Source organism: Diceros bicornis, chromosome 25 (genome assembly GCF_020826845.1).
Source record: "Diceros bicornis minor isolate mBicDic1 chromosome 25, mDicBic1.mat.cur, whole genome shotgun sequence".
Lineage (NCBI taxonomy): Eukaryota > Metazoa > Chordata > Mammalia > Perissodactyla > Rhinocerotidae > Diceros > Diceros bicornis.
Window position 1 is genome coordinate 26,755,980 of NC_080764.1, and position 15,082 is coordinate 26,771,061.

General features: G+C 38.8%; 1 protein-coding gene across 3 annotated transcripts in view; it reads left to right on the forward strand.

Moving 5' to 3' along the window:
- The first annotated feature begins 5,946 nt into the window (after nucleotides 1-5,946).
- USP44 (ubiquitin specific peptidase 44) overlaps nucleotides 5,947-15,082 on the forward strand; it is a 28,939-nt gene continuing 19,803 nt past the window's right edge. Inside the window, exon 1 of one of the 3 annotated variants that reach the window (XM_058568630.1) lies at nucleotides 5,947-6,114. The gene's annotated coding sequence lies outside the window, so the exon portion shown is untranslated. Of the gene's footprint in view, nucleotides 6,115-8,251; nucleotides 8,934-9,134; nucleotides 9,207-15,082 lie in introns of those variants that run through there. The other 2 variants (XM_058568632.1, XM_058568631.1) reach the window with 2 other exon arrangements.

Sequence of the window (15,082 nt, forward strand, 5' to 3'; positions counted from 1 at the left end):
CCAATTGTTAACACTGACATGCCAACAAAAACCTTAAGGAAATCTTTTGTAGGTAGATTACACTGTTGTTACACATTAACTTGAGAAAACAAAATACGTATGTAACAAAATACGTATGTAACTAATGTATGTAACTAAATCCTACTGTATCACTACAACGGCTTCAATAAAATCTACTCAGTCAAAAGTTGAACAAATTATACTGTATAGCTTAATTTAAACTCTACCATTGTATTCTGTCATCCATTGTATTCTGATGACTACACTTTTTGATTTAGTGTATGTGGTTAGAGCATTGCCCAGCCTAAATGAATCCAAGGTTGCATTCCCATTCCTATGGGAGCCAGTTAACTTGAAAAGGAGAAAAAGATCAGAAATATATCACAACTTGCTATCTATTTAGACGCATTCTCTGATCTTGGTGAAACTGAGTTCAAAGGAGATTAGATGAAATTGTGGCTGGACAGCTTGGCAAAAAATTACTTGAAATGCCATCTTCACAAATGAAGTACAGTTGTCCCCCAAAGTATAGATGAAGGAAACGAATAAGCTCTACTCATTCTAAACATAGGCAACAGAGCATGCTGTGATCCGGTTAGGAAAAGGCTTTCCTCTCCATATCTAAATCTAGCACTTCCCAGAGCAAATCTTGCTCTGATGTGTGAATTTGAGCAAGTTGATTAAATTCTGAGCATGATTCCTCCTCAACTGTAAAATGAGGATAATACTGACTCCCTTAGGATAGTTATGAGAATTACAGTAAGCAGTGAATACAAGCTATCTACTCAGTGAAAGCAGTAATAACAGTAGCAGGAGCAGCCATCGTCCTCATTCTGTCCTGATGCAGGGGGATCATGTATAGGACTTAGAATAAAAACTAAGACAGTGTTTTAAGAAGGAAAGGTTCATCAACTTCAGCAAACGGTGAAGGAAAATCAATGGCTTTTGAATTTGACAAGAGAGGAATTATTGATGACCGTTTTTTTTAAAAGAACATTTTCAAAGGCGGGAAGCCTGATTGTAGGTGGCTGAGGAAAAAACAAATGAAAAGAAACCGGCGATGGCAGGTATAAACCAGGAGTTTTCAACATTTTGTATCCAATCACTATCATAGAGTCATGATTTTTAGAAAATCAGAGAAGGACTTATGTTTCTAGGCTTTTTAATAACAGAAAGTTTTAGGAATGAGAAAAATAATACTGCTGAGACTGTCTTGTTCCCATGGTTCCAACTCGCAAATGAAAAATGTTCCATTAGTGGTTGACAATATTTAAAACTATTGAGGATATATGTTATTATTATGATTCCTACAGAGCAGATTGATAACGAATTAAAAGTTGGTAAGTAAAGTGGGCAGGGGGGAGGCAAGCCATATGTCTATGTAGATACAGAAATTGAAGGAGAATGAATTTTTAGTGATTGTGACGAAAGATGGTTTCAAGCCAACTAGATTATTTCTATGCCATTGAGATCTACTGATATAAGCTTCTCATTGATGATGTAAGGGAGAGGAGAAATAAAGTGGTTGAGACAGGAAGCCACAGGTCAAGCAATTTCTTTCAAGATGTGGAAAACCTCATGTTTGAAAGCAGAGGGTAAGGGGTCAGTGAATAGAAAGAGAAGGAAGATATGGAACAAGACGGGGAAAAGCTTAGCAACAACGTACCTCGCATATTAGGATAGGCTAAGATTCAACAATCATAGCACCCAACATTTATTGGGAACTATTATCATTTAAAAATTTTGTTGGCTATCTGCCTTATACATAGTAGCAGTTAATAGTTATACTGCAAGTCACGTCTGATTTTTACTGGTGTCAATATAAAGTGTAAATTAAGTAGAAATATCGTTTATCTACCTTTCAGACTTAAAATTTACCTTGAATTCACGTAGTACTTCATAGTTTACAAAAGCTTTCATATAATCCTCACAACAACAATGTGAATGTGCAGAGTCAGTTTTGTAATTCTCATTTTCAGGTAGAGAAATTGAGAGGCATTACGGTTAAATGACTTGCAAAGGAAATTTTTTTTTGTTTTCCTTAAGCACAGAGTTGAATATGAAGAGTCATTCTTCCCAGAGAATTCTTAGGTTTTCCGTAGATATTTACAGTATTGGACTTCCTGACTACCGCTGGTCTTAGATAAAATGTTTTGCATGCATTCAGATTCCCTCTTTTTATTATCCCAAAGGCCCAGTGAATGCCCTGATGTTGCTCCACTCGACCAGGCCTCCTGGAGGCAACATAATGTCTATGCACCTTTCTCATTTTCCCTTCTCATCCCCCAAATTTAACAACCTATTTCCCATTCTCTTCAGAGCACTGTTAACTTATCTAATACATGAATTTGCACTAAGATCTTAGAACTGATAGGAGTTTAACAAATTATCCCCTCCCAGATTTGCATTTTAACCTGAAGGCTTAAATTGTTTAATAATAGGGGCATTTCTGACCCTCATAACTGAGCCAAGGAAGTTTAGTCTTTCCTGATATCCCATCACACCAACACAACAAAGGCATACTTTAGAGGCCTTTTAATAGGAATAACCCTAATCTTCATTACATGTAGATAAGTACTAAACAAAACAATACGGGAGAAAATTATTCATAATGATACTAGTCGAAATTATAATTCTTTTGCACAGTTTAATTTTGTCATTGACTAATGACAATGTCAAAAACAGATTTTGTCTTAATTCAATAAAATGTGGGCATAAGCAAATAAGTTAAATGTTTAAGTCATCTTTTAATACTACCATTGATTTTAAAGAAAAGATAATTTCATAAGTGTTTAATGGTGAATTTATACAAATTTCCTTCTGTGATCATTCCTGAGGCATTTTACAGTTTTCATGCAAATAGACAAAAGAAAGAAAACTCTATACTTGCTAAAAAGACCTCCTTACATGTCATCTTTTTTTCCCCTACTGATTGACTCATCTTTCATTATTTTTCTAAAGATCAGGAGCCATACACTTAATTTAAAAAATAAAGAAATCTGTATCAAGCGTCTGTCTGTTCTGCTTAGTGCTGCAAACACTAGTTTCAGGACCAAAGATAAAATGAAATAGATGGGGGCTACTTTACATACAATCACCTCTCCCCTTGAGAGTCTCCTGTGGAAATGCGGTTTTCTAGGACTTCATTAATCTCTGGTTAGCTGAGGAACGAGAGGCTTACACACACTACTTACAGGTGGCTGAACCAATGATTGTTACCAAGAGAGCCTTTGACCTGAAAGGAAGAAATCTTAAAACAGCAGAGAAAAGCAGCGTGATCATCCTACCTCTTGCACATGAAGAATTGTTAGCTATTTTCATTGCATGCATACATCCTGAATCTACAGTATGTGGCTTCCTTTATAAGATGCAGTACCTTACTGCATTGATTGCTGCTTTCTATTTAGCCTTCTTGTTTTTTACAACCCAGGAGCAACACTGCAGGATTTCAATTTCCAAATGGTTTGGGAAGATGTAAATAATTTTACAAACAACTATGGTTAACCATCTACACTTTCCTTCTTCTTTCTTTTTTTTTTAAGAAGTGGTGTTTAAAAACATGTACAGAGTATAAAATAAAACTTACGTACCTCAATAATCTTCCCTCATGAAAGACTGCTAGCATCTTTTTCACATGGTTTGCTAAAGCTTTACAAGTTAAAGTTTCCACCCCTAATGCTTTTCCTTTCCTCTTTCTCTGCTTTTCCAGATCCTTTCCCACCCTGCTATGAGAAAGGAGACTACAACTTTGTTCTGCACATTTCTCAGAGTACTATAATTTTAAGCTTTACAGTATTTATCCTCCAATTAACTTTTATTTAGTACAGAAATAAAACTCAATTTAAGGGATTATAAATATGAACAAAACTCAGTTCTTGACCTCAAGGAGCTTTATAGGGTGGTAATAATCCTAAGAGAAATAATAATGATAAATACATTTACTTTTCTCTCTACACTTTAGGAAGGGCTTACACATGCAAAACTTCATTTGATCTTTAAACATTCCTGTAAGGAAGACAGGACAGACACTATTTTCCTAACTTTACAGAGAAAAAACATGCAACATATTTAAAGAACTAAAAATAACTAGATAAGCTCATACACTGTGATTATAACAAGATAAACATGTTAGATAATTGTGTGTGTGTGTGTGTGTGTGTGTGTGTGTGTAGGTATGTATACATATGTGTGTATACACACACACACACATAGCTTATCCCTAGAAAGGTAGCTTGGCTTAAGAAAATATCTATCCCACTAATCTGCCACGTTGCTTAAAATTTCATTTTAGAAATTCCATACTCTGGGTGTCTACAGGAGGTTCCATCAAAACATAGTCTTAGAGAGAAATGCAAAAAACATTACTAAACACTAATAATTTACAAGTGGATCAATTTACTACACGATAATTGGGCTCCTTAGAAAAAGAAAGGTTGGGGTAAGGGTCTTAGAACAAAATGGGAAATAGGAAAAGTTTTCATAGGAGGAAAGACAGAAAGGCCTTGATAGACTGAGATAAAGCCCTGGGCACAAGCCACCTGAGGACCCCAAAAAAAACCGGGTAGGGTGGAGGTGGTGAGGATGTTAAAACGAGAGACAATTTGACTAGCTTCACAATGTTGCTTCTGGTAATGAAACTCTGGGCTCAGTTTCAGCTTCCAGTAGGTCTATGTTGGAAATTTACCTCTAAGGTACAAGTTTCTCTCACAGACCTCTAAATAAACACTTCCTTGTCCTTTAAAATTAAATCAGCTTTGGTACCATCTACTTCTCAACTGGCGCTTACCTCGCCTACCTGCCACCACCCTCATTCTTTCTTATAATTAAAAAAGGCTAATTGTAAAGCCATTTCTTGCTGCACACTTTCCTCTCTATTCACTTACTAAGGCCATGTCTTGCCATCTGATGTTGTATTTTCACTAGGACTCTCTCAACTCCTTTCTTACATATTTGCCATAAATTTAAGGTTCTTTAGGTAGCTCATTTAAAAAAATTCAACTGCACTGTGTTGCTACACGTTAATCAAACTTCAGGTCTGAGCTCTTCAGTATTTTCTTTACCTACTTCCTCCATTCAATCCTTCCTCTCCTCATAACATGTAAATGAAAGCTATGGACATCTCAGTGCCTAGCCTGGTGCCAGACACAGAAGTGCTCAAAAAATATTTCTCAAATGAATCTGTAATAACTTTCAAGTTATTAGATAGGAACATTCGGTCTATAAAACTCTGAAAATTCTTGGCAATAGTTTCCTCAAAGTTAACAAGCTCATAAATTCTTCATTTGTCTACAATTAGGATTCCTAAGACATTTCTCAGATTCATAAAAAACTGGACTAGAAAATTCTAAAAATCAACACAAAGCATAAAAAGCAGCTCTAAGGTTTACAAAATTTGCAGTGTTTTGTATTCTTTTAGTTCATTCACTTAATTCATTCACACTGTCTTCTCCAAACACAAGAAGCAAAACCAGTTTGTGTTGTACCCACTTCAGAAGAAGTTGGATACAGCCTCAGAATTGAGGTCTCAGAGTCATTAAAATTTTATCTTGTTTAGAAACCGGTTGCTTACCTTGGAGAAAGGCAAACAGTCATTTCTCCCAATATGGGGACTGTGAAAACAAGGAAACCCCTACACATCATTTCTGCAACCCCATATTGTGCTAGGGAACTTCTAATTTTGTTAACTCATTAAGCATTTTAAGAGTATTTTTGCTAGCACTGTACTTAGTGCTGTGGAGAGGTACACAAATGGAGCAAGTGCACGGTCCTTGCCCCTACAGGTTACAATGCAAAGAGAGAGAACCAGGCGCGGAACTCAAAACAAAAGCTGTGACTGCATAATAATGTACTAGTAGGGTGGGGGCTGGGGATCTCGAAGCCCAGTTGTTACTGGGAAAGCCATTTCCAGGAGGTGAGATCTTAGGCCAGCTCTGAAAGAGGCTGATTGTAATGATTTGCAAGAGTGAAAGTTGCAGGGCTTTCTCCTTAGGAGATAAACATCTGCCCTGATTTAAAGGTGGAAAGTGCCTGAAGCGTGGGAGACCTTAAGGAGACTGACTTCTTAGGCATTCCAAAGGCCAATCCGGGGAAAGACTGATTTTGAGGATGTAATAGGTAAGTTTGGGGAAGTCAGTTGATAAAGGTGGGAAGGCAAGGAGACGTTTTTTGTTATAGTAAAAAGCTTAGATTTGATGAGACAGTTAAAAAACAAATAGGAAAATTACATGATAAGAATGATTACGACAGCTATGTAAAAATGAGATTGCAATAGAGAGGTCCTGGAGCTCAGGAAATAAGCTAGACATGCCATAATTTAAGCTTAGGTTGTTAAGATCTGGAATAAAACGGTACCTGAAGAAATTTTCAAAGTTGAATAGTAATAACAATAAAAAAAAGGCTATGCTACAAAATATCTCATTACTACTCTTTAATTATTAATACAATTAACAATAATCTCCAGGTAATTTCTTATCTCCAGCTCCCCCCTGCCCACCCAGCACCGCTCCTAGCTTACATCTTCGTGTTCAAGACACTTTGTTAAGGACACCCTATTCAGTACCCTCTACCTATGCCTTACTCAGCTTATCCTTGCTTTGTCTTCTTCCCATTTCACCTCCTCTTCATTAATGCAAATCTTCTTAGTCTCTAAAAGACCCAGCCTGAGTGCCACCTTTTCCTTGAAGCCATTTATGATCTCAGGAAATTCTCCTGTCTCTGAACTTCTACTAGTCACTTTGACCAAATGCAACTTATTTTGCTGATTAGAACTTTTGACTATTGATGATCTTCATTCTATTTGACTCTAAAACAGTTTGTAAAAACTATGATCACTACAGAAAATTTAGAAAATAGAAATCACTTGTAATCTCACCACCATTATTAAAATGTTGATGTATTCCTTTCAAGTGTTGTTCAATGTGAATGATTTATACATACATATTTTAAAGCACAGTATATACATTATTGCATCCTGTTTTTAGTTTTTCCTTTTATACAGTTATTTTAGAGGCTCCTGAAATCCAAGCAGTTCTACTCAGAATCTCAAGACCCCTGCTACTGCTACTTCTCTTTAACTGAGCTGCTACTCCTTACATCCTCTTTCTGATTATTCATGGCTTCTGCTCCCTCGTGGCTCTTGCTGCCTGGTGTCCACTGCCTACTCAGTGTGCCTTTAAACCATTACTCAATCCATCTCAACCCCTCTTTCACCTTGCACAGTGTTTGGGTAGAGCTTTAACAAGCTTCCTACAGATTGACTGCCGTTGGCCTAGAGTCCATCCCAGTACAAGGAATTGTTGCAAAGAGGGAGAAGCGCTCATGTAGTACCAGTAAGATAATTTATGAAGAAGCAAACTCTTAGAGGAATGGAAATGGTAGACAGTTGGCTTGACCTATATTCCTTCACTTAATATTTTTTGAAAATAAGATTTTTGATGAGATATTATTCTGTCCCACGAATACACCAGATGTACTTAATCATTCCCATAGTGCTGAACAGTTAGGTTGTCTCTAGTTTTCACTATTCCAAATAACATTGAGATGAACAGCCTTGTAAGTCGCCTGAGTTTTAGGTAAAAAGTCTTTGTATTTCTAAAAAGTAGAAGTACTAGATCAGAGGTGGCTGACTCTTGATAGAGTTTGCCAAACGATCTTCAAGAGTGTTTTATAACATTAAAATAAGAGCAAGGATTTTGGGCTTTGTTACATTTTCCTTTCTAGGAACCACAGGAAAAACTATATTGCATGCCAGAAGTGCTTAACTGGAAGAAATACTTCCTCTTAAGAGATGCTCTCACTGTACTGCACTTAGCGCATTTTAGAAATTAAGGTGGTGGGAAAGATTACAAGACAGCAGTTTGTGTTTTGAGTGGGAGGAATGCACTGGGCACAGAACTGAATCAGAAAGAATATTATGCACTTAACTACACAGAAAAAAGAATGAAAGGAGTATTAAACTATCCAAATTCATTCCTTATCTTTAAATCTTTATGTACATAACTACATTTTACACAGTTGAATCTTCATATACATATCTGGTATTTTTTCAAATATGAATTGATTAGACTCTTGCCATTTTGTTATCTACACAAGAATTCTTAAGGTTGATATGCCAAATGTTAATTAGTCATTTCCCTTTGGTTGGACATTTTTTTCCCCTTCAAATTTTTGTTGTTTGGATAACATGCTATGAATACCTTTGTGCTCTCATTTTTTTTTTCCAGGTCATACCATTGCAAGATATTCTCTAAAATGGAATTGCTGATTAAAAGATATGAACACTTTTAAAGCTTGCCTTATATATTGCAAGATATCGTACTCAACTGACATGTTATTAACTTTGCACGTTTGTCTTGCTGCTTCTTCGAGCTCTCCTTAGGAGGAGGGTGTCTTTTCATTTTCAGTATTCTGCAAGGGGTAGCGGAGGTAGAACTGGCTAAGAGCCGAGCGCAAAATAAAAGCTCAACAGATATTAATTAATAGATTCATCTTCTTGTACCTTCTAGTCTTGACTTTCCTTTTCTCCAGATTTTTCTCCCTCAGTCTCTTCGTTTCATTTCGGAATCGACTTCATTATCTGTAATTGGCAATTTCAAACTACAGTAATTTTGGACAGAGGTGCCTTTTCGTGTCCCTTAAACCTTACTTCTCAGGAAGTTGCCCATTCTGGAACCTTACTCGCCCGACTGCTACCTAAGGAAGCCAAATTCAAAGCAATCACGGGCCCACGCCTAGGTGCCTCCTCGGGAAGGAAAAGTTTTCTCGAAAAACTTTTACGCCGGTTCCTTTGGGCAGATTTTGAAGATAACCGAATTGGCGCGCGTTTCTGCCAAACAATTCGACGCTGCACGAGTCACAGAAATTCAGCGCAGGAACCACGCCTGCGGAATACTGCGCATCTCACAGACGGGGGGTCACCCCGACGGCGACGACAGGTGCGAAGCCCGCCCGGGGAGGAGGCTTCAGGCCGCGCCGGGGAAAGTCCACCCTGACGCCGCGCTGCAGCCCGGGCGCCGGCTCCCCCTCAGGCCGGCCCCCCTCGAGCGGGTCCGCAGTCGCCGCACTTCGGGGGCGCGGGGCGGGGCCAGCCGCGGCGTCACCGCTGACGTAGCCGCCCGACCGGGCCGCCGCCGCCGCCGCCTCCACAGAACCGGGGGGCGGGGGGCGGCCGGGGGCGAGCGCTAAGATGGCCGCTCCGGCGCGGGCTGGTGAGTGCGTGAGGGGCGCGCGCGGCTGCGGCGGTTGGCGGTGCGCGGCGCCCTGCGGGAGCAGAGCCCGACGGGAGCCCCCGGCGCCGGGAGGCACCTGGCGGCGTTTTCCCGCGGCGCGGGGCGCAGGGCGTCTGAGGGAGGGGAAGGGGGCTGCGGACGGACTGAGGGGAGCGAGCCGAGGGGCGCGCGGGGGAGGCGGCGGGGCCGGCGAATTTAGAATTGGCGCCTCTGAAGTTTCGGTGGCTCGTGCGATGCCCCGGCCGGTGTCCTGGTGGCCGGCCACCTCGGGATGCCCGGAGATGCTGCGAGGAGCCGCGTCCCCTGGGGCCGGGGACACCGCGTAGCCACCCCGCGCTGGGCTGGAGGGGGACGAGTTGGGAGGAAAAGGGACGAAATTGGGGGACTTGAGGGGATGTGGAGGGGGAGTTGTGCCCTGACGCGAGTGCCGGAGCGTGGAGGAGATGTGATCGCGAATCTGATGCGGACGGGGGCGCTCTGCAGAGCCGGCACTGTCAGGATAAAACCGCATCCTACCCCCCGCACTGATTGACGCCGAGTGATGCTCGGAGCCGCTGGGATGCTTTGGAAGGGCGGCTCTAGTCCTCTGTTTGGAAGGAATGTCTTGTCTTCCCTCCATCGATCGGGTCCCAGCGCTGCCAGCACCTGCTGCCACTTAGAGACACTTAGGATTTTTGAATACCGGCTTCCTAAACCATTCCCGCTATCCTTCGGGGAGGGAATGTTAATAGGCTAAGCTTATTTTGGGGGCATGAGAAACGTGTCAGCATGAGAAGAAAAAGAAAAATGACTGCTTAAGTTTAAGAGATAGTAGAACTCGCCTCCCCGCCTCCCCCCCCCCCGCCCCCATAAAAAAGAAAGTGAAACGTGGTAATTGTTTCAACTACAAGTTTGAGCTGTTGTCAATTCTACTGGTAACTGGATAATTTCTTGCAGTTTTAACTTTGGAAGTAAAAAAAATTTAGCAAGTCTTGGGAGGGTTGCTTTATCCTCAAGCCCCCCCCCCCGCCCCTTTTAAGTCTTAATTGTCGTATCTTGCAAGTAACGGGGTTGTGAAATTAGCATGGAAATACGACTTTCAGGCCCTGCACTTGAATTCCTTATTATCTGTTAAGTAGCTGCCTGTGGGGTAAAAGTTGGGGGGTTGGTAGCACTGGGCCTGGAATTCCATGTTGAGTTGTCTTTAAAAGCAGCCTTTGGTGTAAACAAACAAAAAAAAAGAATTGGCTATTCACTGTGATGAAATTTGGAAAGTCAAACATGAGTTAAGCCCATGTTTATAGAATATTTCATAATCTCGGTGAGATTCAATAGTCAGTTCTCTTGAAAGAGAGGAAAACTTTGTATTCTTGGAACCCTAATCTTTTTATCCTTAATTTAGCATCTCTGGGGATTTGAAAGAGATTTTAAACATTTTGGCTCATTTAGCTTCTCTCTCCCCCACTCTGATTTCTCTAGCTTTTTGTGTACCAGCCACTAATTTTGCAGCAGATGGCAGATTTTTCAATCCAGTATTTATCATTGTAGGCAATCCATATTGAAATTTAGAGATATTCTGATATTGAACAAATAGTTCAGTGCATACATTGTAAAAAGCTGAAATGTTTTGGCTGTTTTGATTGTGTGTCAATCTTGTTTTTCATCCAAAATATTAATTGTCCCAGAGTTTTTTCGCTTACAACAATTTAAGTGATAGGTGAATCTGTGTTTAGTATAATATACAATGATACACTTTTTGGAATATTTAAAATGGAAAATCTGTTGAAGATTTGGGTTAAATATTTGAAATATATTGTTTCTCCCTAATTGTCTTTACCCCCCTTTTCCCACAGATTTTTCTTTTTCTATTACAAAAAGAAAGGAATAAGGTATCGTATACCTTCTACCAAACTTTTCCCCTACATACTTGAATCTCATTGAATATTATGCAATGGTGGTACATACGGATTTTCTGCTCACTGGGTTGTTTGAAGGCAGAATATTTTATTTTATTGTATTGTATTTGTATCCCTAGCACCTAACTGCTTAATATGGAGGGAAAAAACCCTGTAAATGTGTATTGAATTGTGTTTTTCAGTGTTACAGAGGTAAAGAGAAAGGCACCATTTTGGCTTCTTAGTAGCAGGAAAAAACGTGCTTTGAAGTTTTTCTCCTTCAGGCAATGTTAGGCAGAACAAATGTGGTTGCCAGATTCTAATGGAGTTGTCTGGTTGAGGGAGATTAGAGAGAGGCTGGGGCGTGGGTTTAGGAGTCTAATCACGATAGGAAATGTGTGCCCAATCATTCTCTGGGTTCAATAATGGAGGACAGTTTTGCCATCAGGTGCAGCCTAAATAGGTGACAAGTAAATAAAATATAGGAGGATTCTACAAATACTGGCTTTCTGGCAAAGATTAAGAGTATTGTAAGAAATACAGTTGATAGAACATAGCACTTTGAGACACCATAAAATTTATAATAAAGAATTCATTTTAACAGAGTTTTACATGCTATAGGAAAAAGCTAATTTATTTATAGTCCAAGAATATACTTGTTAAGCCAATTCATAGATGTACTAGAATGATAGGGAATCTAGGCGTTTTACACAAAATATTTGAACTCTGTTTTTACTAGACCCATAGTAAAATGCTCAATCTTTTTGTGACTATTTTCCCCATTGTTATGAAGTTAGCTGCAATAGATTGATGTATAAATATGGTGGTGTGACAGTAATGATAAATATTTTGGAACAAAATTGCCCATGAATGAAATACTTGTAAGTAGTGATGGGTGAGGAAATCAAATAACCTGGAGGCAGAACTTGGTTTCTAGGTGCTTTTTCGTAGAACATCATCAACCAGATTCAATCTCGGTGCTTCAGGAGAGGCATGTTAGAAATGTGAAGAAGGCCCAGGGGAAAAGGGTATCCTTTATTGTTTAATGAGGAATTTAAGTGAGATCAGAGTAATTATAGATTCTAGATCTCTAGAGGAAGAAAGAATAACCAGGGCCTTTCTAGGGATAAAGGAAAGGAAATACATCATGATTGACAAGGAGAGGTGCCAAAGCACATAATAGGCATAATAGCCTACCTAAGAGGGAACAGGGAGAGTTTGAGAGCCCATTGTGTTCATTCTTTCAATAATTTGTTCATTCAAAAATATTGAACCCCTTTCTACGTACCAGGCACTATGCTTGACACTTGGCATTTTACAAACATTTCTGCAGAGGACAGGGTACTATGGTGGTTTCAGGAAGTAAATGGAAAACTGAAAACTTCTCATAAGGAGTGGGTAGGGTTTGCCCTAATTACTATGAATAAAGTTATTTTCATTCTTATCCAAATACAGGTAGAGATTGTGATGGTTAGTAATTCCTACGGCCTACTTCCTATTGAAATTGCCATTTCCTCCTGTCTTTTATTATGGAAAATAACAAATCTTCCTGCTTTTAATAGCTTTTAGAGGCTCTGTTTAGGTTATTTGGTACTGTTAGAAGAAAAATAAGTTTTGTTACAAAATTTATCTTTGTTAAAATAAACATTCAACATATGCCTATTCTTTAATATCCATCCCTTTGCAAGGTCTCAGGAGAATTTTCTTTAATAAGATAGTTACTGTGACACAATTTTATTTAAATATTTATTCTTCTTTATGCCCAGTGGTACATATGTTTTTTCTTTAATTGAAATAGAATGTCCATAAATATTTACATAAAATGTATACGCCCATTTCCTACGAAACAATAGTTCATATTCCAGTTTTGAAAAGTTTAAAAAATTGAACTTATTCACAATGTGGTCATTTGTATATAAAAACATTTTAACAAAAGATGTGTGGGAAGTGGCTGGTCATAAATGAGAGTAGAAAAGTATATATTGTACCACAATTTGAAGGATCCTCTGTGCTATATTAATGAGTTTCGATTTATCTTGTTGTCTTTCAAGACTTTTAAACAATCTTTTAATTTTATTTTATTTTATTTTTTTTTCTGTGAGGAGATCAGCCCTGTGCTAACATCTGCCAATCCTCCTCTTTTTTTGCTGAGGAAGACTCTCACTGGGCTAACATCCGTGCCCATCTTCCTCCACTTTATATGGGACGCCGCCACAGCATGGCTTGCCAAGCAGTGCATTGGTGCGTGCCCCGGATCGGAACCCGCGAACCCCGGGCTGCTGCAGCGGAGCGCACGCTTGCGCCACCGGGCCGGCCCCAACAATCTTTTAATTTTAAAACTGTGCCTATAAGACACACTAGGAATTATATAAAATGTAAATGTTATATGATTATTTGACTAAATATGAGCTATGAAAAGAGGAAGCTTCTTAATAGAGCATGATGATTTATTTTAGTGTCTATTCAGATTTTAAAATATGGATTAATTCTTTTGGGGGAAGTATATTAGCCATTTCCCTCATTCTCTATCACTTTATTAAACAGTCATTTAGTTTGGCTATTTTTGTGTGTTTATTTTTCATACTAACTTCCTGACTTTCATAAAAACATATTTTTAAAGCGAAGAATCTGAAAATTGTGTGACTAATTGCCCTGGTTAGAAGTTCTAGATTACTTCCATATGACTGATCTTTGGTAACTGACCTCTTATGGGAACTTCTTGTAACTTGTACTATATTGTAACTATATTGTACCTTTCCATGCTTTCTTTGTAAGTGTCTTCCTAAGAAACTGAGGTGAAAAGGGAGTGGTAAGCTGAAAAAAATCACATGTTGAAGACAACTAAAATTTATAGTGGAATGCTAATTTTTGAAGTGAAAAATTAGCTACCCTTCTAATTTTTCAGTGATTCTTTTAGCTCTTAGTAATACTTATCTTTGGAGCATGAATATTTATTTAAAGGGTCACTACATATGACAAAATTTAAAATAACCTATTTAGGATTGGGGAAGTATCTCTGTTTGCTTTTATATAAAATCTATTTGGGGTATCTGAAAGCATGTAGCATGGGACAAGACACATGGTAGGCTCTGATTAAAGATAGAGGAAGTAGGATAATGACATCACAAAATATCAGGAAACTGTGCCTTAACTGACCATGGGGAAAAATTGGCCACTTGGTTGAAGGTGGGGGCAGTTTTGGTCACTAGTGATATCACAAGGACTTCCTGTCTTAACCACTGATTCAAATGTCATAAAGAGAACTGAAATGAGACCTGACATTAATACTAGTTGATTGTGCCAAGAATCTGGTAGCCTGAAACAAAATGGCTAAAAACCTATAGGATCTTCATAAAGTGCTTTTTTTTTATTAAGGTGATAAAAAGATGTTTGAGATATAGTCCCTCCCTTACCATAGGGAACCTACCCAACAGGTGGCAGAGTAAAGATGTACACACAAATAAATACAAGGATTCTCATTTGGCACAACCCCAGTCTTTTAGGAAGTTAGAGGAGAAGAGTTTTTTTTAACTAGGAATACTTTAAGAAGGAGTTGGGCCTTGGAGGATGGATAAATTTTTAAAGGTGGAGGTGAGAGAATAATGAAGATGAGTTCAGGAAATTAGCTGGGGATGATTCTTTTTGTCTGGAATGTACATGACAGAGGGGTAATAAGGTAAGGAAAAGAAGATAGGTAGGAATCGGGAGAATTTTGAAAGCAACACTGATGAAAGTATAGTCTTTTTTTATTGCAGTATTTGTCAAACTGCCGTTATGAAATCAGTTTAGTGAGTTCTGACCAGCATTTTTTTTTTTTTAATGATAGAATAGGAAATGTCAGTATACATTATTCTTATAAGGATTGTTTGTGAAACTTTCGTTCTGGGTATGTGTGTGTTTTATGTATACACACATTTACAGAAATCCATTGTAAGATTTCTTAGTCTGAGTCACAGTCAAAGTTGGAAATCCACTGCTTTA